We start from the raw sequence: 7,818 nt of genomic DNA, 5'->3' as shown, positions 1-7,818 counted from the left end.
AAGAAAACTTGAGTTGTACGGAGTTTCAGGGCAGCCTCTTCAAATGTTCCATTCTTATCTGGAGGGAAGAGAACAAATATTTTCTGTTAACGGTGCTTCATCCAAACCGCTGCCTGTTATGCACGGTGTGCCTCAGGGCTCGGTTCTCGGACCCTTGCTCTTCTTGGTACTAATTAATGACCTAGAGTTGGTGGGTGATGTACTTCTGTTCGCAGATGATTCTACATTCTTTAAAGCGGGACCCACACCTGAAGATGCGAGAGCTCAAGCGCTCCAAGTCTATGACAGAGCTAAGGAATGGTTTTCAGCCAACAAACTCAGTCTAAACCTTTCCAAAACGCAGGAGTTAACATGCACCTTATCTCTAGCTAACCATACAGTGGGGAGTGTTAAACTTTTGGGCTTTACTCTTGATTCCAAACTTACGTGGAACGGGCATGTGGCAGAACTAAGTAAGAAACTGTCTCGAGTGACCTGCTTGTTGCGCAGACTGAAGCCTCTATTGACGGAAAAACATCTTGTCACTATATATCATGGGCTGTTTCAAAGCCACATTCTCTACGGTCTGCTGCTCTGGGGTCATTCTTCTGGATGTGCCGAAATTTTATTGCTGCAAAAACATGCTGTGCGTATCATCTCATCTGCAGGCTTCTTAGATCACTGCAAGCCCTTGTTCAACCGACTTAAGATCTTAACGGTTTTTAGTCAGTATGTTGTCGCCAGCTTGTTACATGTCAAGGAAAACCTTGCAGCCTTCGGAACTAGGGGTGAAGCTCAGGATGCCTACAGGCTGAGGAACAGCTCACAACTAAATACAGTCTCCTGTAGGCTAGGCAAGACAAGAGATTGTGTCCCCGCATTAGCAGTAAGAATGTACAACTGCCTCCCTCAACATCTTAAAGCTCTTGAGAGCAGGGACTTTGAATGCAGGCTTAGGAAGTGGTCCCTGGCCAACCCTCTCTACTCAATCAGAGATGTTTTCGAGAACGCGAGCAACATAGCCTAGCCTTGCCGCCACTTGCATTTGTAAATAGTGTAAATAGTAGAATTTAGTTAGTTATTTATTTTATTGTGACGCTTTCAATCCAGCAACGCTGGTCAATGAAGAAGACATCAGGTATCAGGTATCAGGTATACAAAATTTTTGACAAATTTTGAACAACTGCTGTAACATTGTATGGTAATGTGGTAATGTGTAAGTAATATTCATATAATGGCTTTGTTTTATTTTCTAAAAGTGTTATTTTTTTTATTTAGTCGTTTGAACAGTAGAATATGACCAAATGGATCATATTCATCAACTTGGACATTATTATAGTTTACTCCCCATCAAGCGACTGACATTTTGTTGAGATCCAGTGTCCGATTCCAGTTGAGATTGTTCAGGTTTAGCAAATGGACAATCATCTTGAGATAGTTTAATTTCTGCAACACGAAGAGACTCGTCTTCTCCAGGATGCTCTTCAATATCGAAATGCTCGTCACCTTGCTGTAGCATATTTTCAAAACGAGTAATCCTTTCTTCAAGAGCATTTTTAGGAGCATCAAAGTCTAATTCATCATTTCCTTCATCTTGATCGTTCAAAACTCATTATCAGGCAGTTCAACAACGGGTAGGTCGTCTATTCCTGATATGGTATGATATTCTATATCTACTACAGCTTCCTGTAAAAAATAATAGTGTTAGTATAATAGTAACAATATTTTAGTTTCAGCGTTTATGTCAATGCCAGACTATATGTATTTCGTTATCACTGATTACGCGGTCATCTAAATAAACCGTGAACATTCTGAATATCCGTGATTCATATTTTGAATCATTGGGAATAAGTGGAGCTCGACTTATTTCCATGACTCAAATTTGAATCAGGGATATTTATAGCATTTAAACCACTCTGAGATAAATATTATACAATTATTAGTACAAAAAGTGAAAAACAAAATTATATACTAAGAATTTATTTTTTATAAGTATTGAACAATTATAACTATACTTACCAGAATAAATTATTGAAGTTGAGGGTCGTGTCTGTGACGTATCACCTGTTGCATCAGCCACAAAATGGTAGACAGAGGAAATAGACCAAATAGAACGTTGTGCAGTGCTGCCAACACCAAACTAGATTTCCACCAATCAAACCACGAATTCTATAAAACGAATCATTGGCCCTCAAACACGGTTTTACAAAATATTTGACCAAGACTCAAATACGAATCTGTGGGTTGGAAAGGGTTAACAATTTAATGTTGTATTACTATTTTCAGTTGTATGATTAGGGTGAAACCATCCACAGTATCTTAGTACAATCATTAAATAGTTTAAAATGTAAATGAACGGAAAGATTGGGAACGGATATTGGGATACTTGAAAAGAATAATCAGGAAGATAGGTAGGGTTTCCTGAATAGTGCTCTCAAAGCCCATTTTAAGTTTTAATATCAGCTTAGTGGGTTGTATTCGCAGCCCCAAACAGTCATAATATAAGACAGGGAGTTATAAATCAATTAATTACTATTAAGCCAGAGTCCATGAACTTGGTTAAGATGCTGATAGTAAATATCCCTAACTCAATTTACCATCACCCCTGTTAACTCAAAAAAAAAGTTCAACGTGGCTACCTGCTAGTTTTTCAGTGATAACAGTGCATAGTTTTTTGTGAATTGTTGGATGTTACCTGCCTAGGATAGGGTTAACTTGTGTTTAGTTTGGACTACATTACTCCTACTTCAGGTTAAGTGTATAATTGTACTCACTCATTTGTCTATACGTGACATTTTCTTGGTTTAAATTTCTTCATACTGATTTCATTTTCTTGTCTTATCCAGTATTATCTATTGTATTCATACTTTATCTACGTCATAGAAAAATATTACAACTTTATTTAGTAACTACGTCAACTACATATAAGTAACTAACAGACTGACATTGGTCTGTCGTCTGCTCCACGCCTTTTTTTTCTTTGTGCCACTGCCTTCTAAATTCTCACCAACCTTCTGCTCTTCTGCTCTTTTATCCATACTATAACCAATTGATCTCGGCTTATGCCATTGTCACCTGTGGTGGATCGAGTAGCTGTGGGTGGCCCTGGCTGGGTCTCTGATCTTTGGTATTGGAACTGTTTTGCCTTTTTCCATCAGCATGTCATTAATACCCGATCCTTTGATTTGCATAGTCTGCATGACTAAAGTACTTGATACCGAAAAGGCTCTCCAGTGTGACGGTGGATGCAACAGGTGGTTTCATTCTGCATGTATGAACTTATCGGTTTCCGAATATCGTAAATTAGCTGCTGATACCAATAAAAAATGGTCTTGTGGACGGGCTGATTGCTTTGCTCCTAACTGCCACCCTCTTAACAGACTGTCCACTTCGCTTGATACCATCTCAACTCAAATGGCCCAAATGCTCTCCAAACTTGATAGTTTGGCCAACATGCCTTCGGATGTCGCGTCTATTAGGAGTGAATTGGTTGCAGTAAATGAAAAATTGGCTAATTTTGAACCTCGTATTGTCGAGGCTGAAAAGTGTATCGATTTGCTCGAAGAAGAGGTAAAAGCCCTACATCACGGCCAACCTAGCACATCCAGCATTGAGACAATAATTGAGGAAATCTCTGACAGGAATCGACGCTCTCTCAACATTATACTTTATGATCTTCCTGAGAATAATGGTAGTCGAGCTGCTTCCCGAATTGAACATGATAATCGTCTTGTTTCCTTGTTAGTTGGCAGCTTCTGCACATCTTACCATGATGCGACTTTCAAATCTATCCGAATCGGTAAACCTGCCGTGGGGAAATCTAGGCCTCTCAAAGTCATTTTTACCGAGCCTAATGTGGTCCTTGCTTTTTCTAAGAACTTTGATAAAAGTATTCTGAACAATCTTGACCCACTACTGAGTAAAGTGAGTTTTTCACGCGACCGTACTGCTGCTGAAAGAACGAATCTCTCTGAACTGAGATCTTTGCTTAAGGAGAGAACTGATAAGGGTGAGACTGATCTCACCATTAAATATGTAAATGGTATCCCCAAGATAGTTAAGCAATATAACAAAAAAAACTGAGCGTTGGGAGTAGCAGTCTTTTGGTTTATTACCAAAATGTTAACGGACTTCGAACGAAACTTAATGTACTTCGCAAGGCTGTTACTTCCTGTATATATGACATACTTATCCTAACTGAAACCAACTTGTTCTCAGACATTAGTGATCTGGAATTGGGGCTTACTAATTACAATGTTTTTCGCAGCGACCGTTCACTTCATACGAGTCTCAAATCTAGTGGTGGTGGTGTCCTCATTGCTACCAAGGAACACTTGCATGTGAATGTTATTATTACCTCTGTTGTAGACATTGAATCTGTTTTTCTTCGTGTTGGGTCCCTTAATCCTGTATTGATTGGAGGAACTTATATCCCTCCCCAGCAAAACTCCGTAGTCTATAGTAAATTCTGTGATGCTGTTGATGAAGTGATGTCAGTTTGTTCTAATCCCCATTCTATACTCTTCGCCGGTGACTTTAACTTACCGGATGTGAATTGGACTGCTCCTGATCTTGTTGCTGTTGGTGGGAGTTCGAAGTGCCTTATTGACACGGCACTCGCTTTTCAGCTGTCACAGGTTAACACTATCCAGAATGGGCGTGGAGTTATTCTGGACTTGCTCTTTAGTTCCAACCATTCACTAATTGTATCTCCCGCTCTTGATTCTATATTACCACAGGAATCTGCCCATCCTGCTTTATCCTGTGAAATCCCGATAGTCAAGATATCGTCTAAACATATGGGTTCAATTCGAGACTTTCGACGCTGCAACATTGAGAAGATCTCCAATGAACTTTACCATGCATTGGGTCCTGTTTCCTTCCATTTTCCGGATGTCATTGAGTCTTTCAACAACTTTGTCAATACCATTCATGGAATCGTAGTAAGGAATACACCTTTAAAAAAAACGGTAGATCAAGATTCCCTTGCTGGTTCTCACCGGAGTTGAAGAGCTTAGTAATTGGAAAGAAGATTTGTCACAAAAGGTTCAAATCTACTTCCAGCCCTAATGACTACATCGAATTTAGTCGTCTTAGAGATCGTTGCAAAGAGTTAAGCTCTCAGTGTTTCAGTAACTATATCGATTATGTTAATGGTATGATCCCTCTTAACATCAGAGCTTTTTGGAGTTTCGTTGACAGTGTCAGGGGTTCAACGGAATCTGCGGACACCTACTACCTGGATAACAGCTCGGCGTCGTCGCCAGAAGGCATCTGTAACCTTTTCGCCGAGCATTTTTCTTCCGTTTATAACTCGTCTCCAGGTCCCATTCCTCAATACCATTATCTTTCGGAGATTAATATTTCTTCTTGTGTTCTCACTGAGGGTGACGTTGAGCGTAAACTTGCTTCTCTTGACCCTTTCAAGGGAACCGGTCCTGATGAGATACCACCGATGGTTTTGAAGCATTGTAGTGCCCTACTTGCACCTCAACTTACTGTGCTTTTCAATAAACTTCTGGAGCAGGGAATCTTTCCTGATAGCCTGAAGTCCAGTTACGTGGTTCCTATCCACAAATCATCTACGCTGACTAATGTTCGTAACTATCGGCCCATTGTTATTCAGCCTGCCCTGGGCAAGATTTTTGAGTCTCTCGTACTTGATCGCATTAGTTTTGCCTTCAGGAGTACTCTTATTCATGAGCAGCACGGCTTCACACCTGGTAGGTCTACAGTCACCAATCTCGTTCTATATCAGGACTACATTTTATCCTCTTTTCAAAACCACAGTCAAGTCGACAGTGTTTATATTGACTTCTCGAAGGCTTTTGACACAGTCAGTCATGCACATCTCTTGGCTAAGATGGAGGCTTATGGTGTTTTGGGCAGCCTTCTTCAGTGGTTCCGTTCATATCTATCAAATCGGTCCATGACTGTAAAATTTTCTGGTGCCACCTCCCGACCTTTTCTTGCTACCTCTGGCGTACCACAGGGTTCCCACTTGGGTCCCTTTTTATTCACTTTATTTATCAATGACATCATTGACTGTATCGATGTTGAATGTTTATTGTTTGCTGATGACATAAAAATATTCACATCCGTTTCAACCCTGCAGGATTGCTTAAAACTTCAACGTTGCCTTCTTGGATTGGATGATTGGTGTGTGCAGAACAGTCTTAAGTTGAACATTGCTAAATGCGCATCATCATCATGCGTCATCACCTTTCACCGTTCCTCCGCTCCTATACTGTTTGATTACATACTCAATAACTCTGCTCTCATTCGTAAAACTTCTATTAGAGATCTTGGAATCATAATCTCCCACAGTCTTGGCCCTGAATCCCACATTGATGCCATCACCACTAAAGCCTCTCGTAATCTGGGATTTCTGATCAGAACTTCAAGAAGCGGACTGAGTGTTGCAGCTATGAAGTTTATCTTTACTGCTCTGGTGAGGTCAGTGCTTGAATATGGCAGCGTTGTCTGGTCGCCCTATCAGGTTGGTCATATCCAGCAGCTCCAAAGTGTCCAGGATCGCTTCTTGCGGGTGGTTAGAGTCAGATGTGGATTTGAATGCAGAACTGTGCCATTGGAGGATTTGGGGATTTCCTTGGGTTTGAACTCGCTTGTGAAGCGTAGACAACTTTTAGATGTGGTTTTTCTCCATAAACTAATTAACGGAGACGTGAATTGTCCAGAACTGCTCAGGCGGATCGACTTCCGAGTGCCTCATCAGACCAGGTCCCTTCACACTTTCTGCCGTCGTGTCTACTCAACCAGTTATGTACATCACAGCACTATCCCGAGACTTCACAGACTTGGAAACCTCGTCTCCTCCCGGCATGGCTTTTGCAGTGATAGTGTTATGCACCTGAAAAAAACATTTTCTTTTGATGTAGACATTGACACCTGGCTCATTGTAATATGTGTATATATTTCTTTCTTTCTATTTTTTCCTCTACTCTTTTCTACATGTATACATTTGATTCTTTTTTTTCCTTTTCATTGTTATAAATTATTCCTACGTAGTATGTGTAAGTGCAGATGGATGTATATTTGATCGTATAATTACTGTTACTATTTATTATTGTTGCTATGCTATTATTGTTATTTTCTATATAGTCTATTTTATATGTTATTGTTATGTTGTAGCAGTTTACTTTGGCATTGTTATTAATTTATAATGTGGATCATTTTTATTGGCTCATTGTTGAATATAAGAATATCTTATTGTTTTTTTTTACATGTACTAATGGTGTTACCGTAGATAAATAAATAAATTTCTTGCACACAAAATCAATGTTATCCAAGAATTTTAGTTGGTTTTCAATGTGGCTTACACCTTAAGAAATTACAAGTGCTATTCTTATTTTCCCCTAAACTAGTTTAGGTATCTCCGATTGTTTAAAATTGAATCACTGAGATGTAAAAGGGTAACATTAATTTTTTTTCTTAAATTACACTAAGATAGCAGTTTTTGTCCAGATAAAGTCTACCAAAGGAAAAGAAGAACAATATCCCATACTATAGTGGGATTGCCATGGAAACATATGTTCTCAACTAAGATTTAAAAGGATAACATTCCCAACATTCTCTGGAATGTTATTCTTTTAGATCTCATATGACAAGCAGTTTTCATACTGACATGTAAAAGGATAACATTCCAGGATATTTGGTTTAGTTGTTTAGGGTATAGGTGTTTTGCATTGTATTTGTTATTAATTATTATTTCATTTTATTTGTTTGAAGATCTTTGTTTCTGTACCAGCTGTTAATAGCTGAACTTCAAATTACCCGTTTTGTTTTGTCTAACTAAACCTTATAAGTTTACCAGCAAAA

Source organism: Homalodisca vitripennis, chromosome 1 (assembly GCF_021130785.1).
Source record: "Homalodisca vitripennis isolate AUS2020 chromosome 1, UT_GWSS_2.1, whole genome shotgun sequence".
NCBI classification, from domain to species: domain Eukaryota; kingdom Metazoa; phylum Arthropoda; class Insecta; order Hemiptera; family Cicadellidae; genus Homalodisca; species Homalodisca vitripennis.
This window is presented reverse-complemented; position numbering follows the sequence as displayed.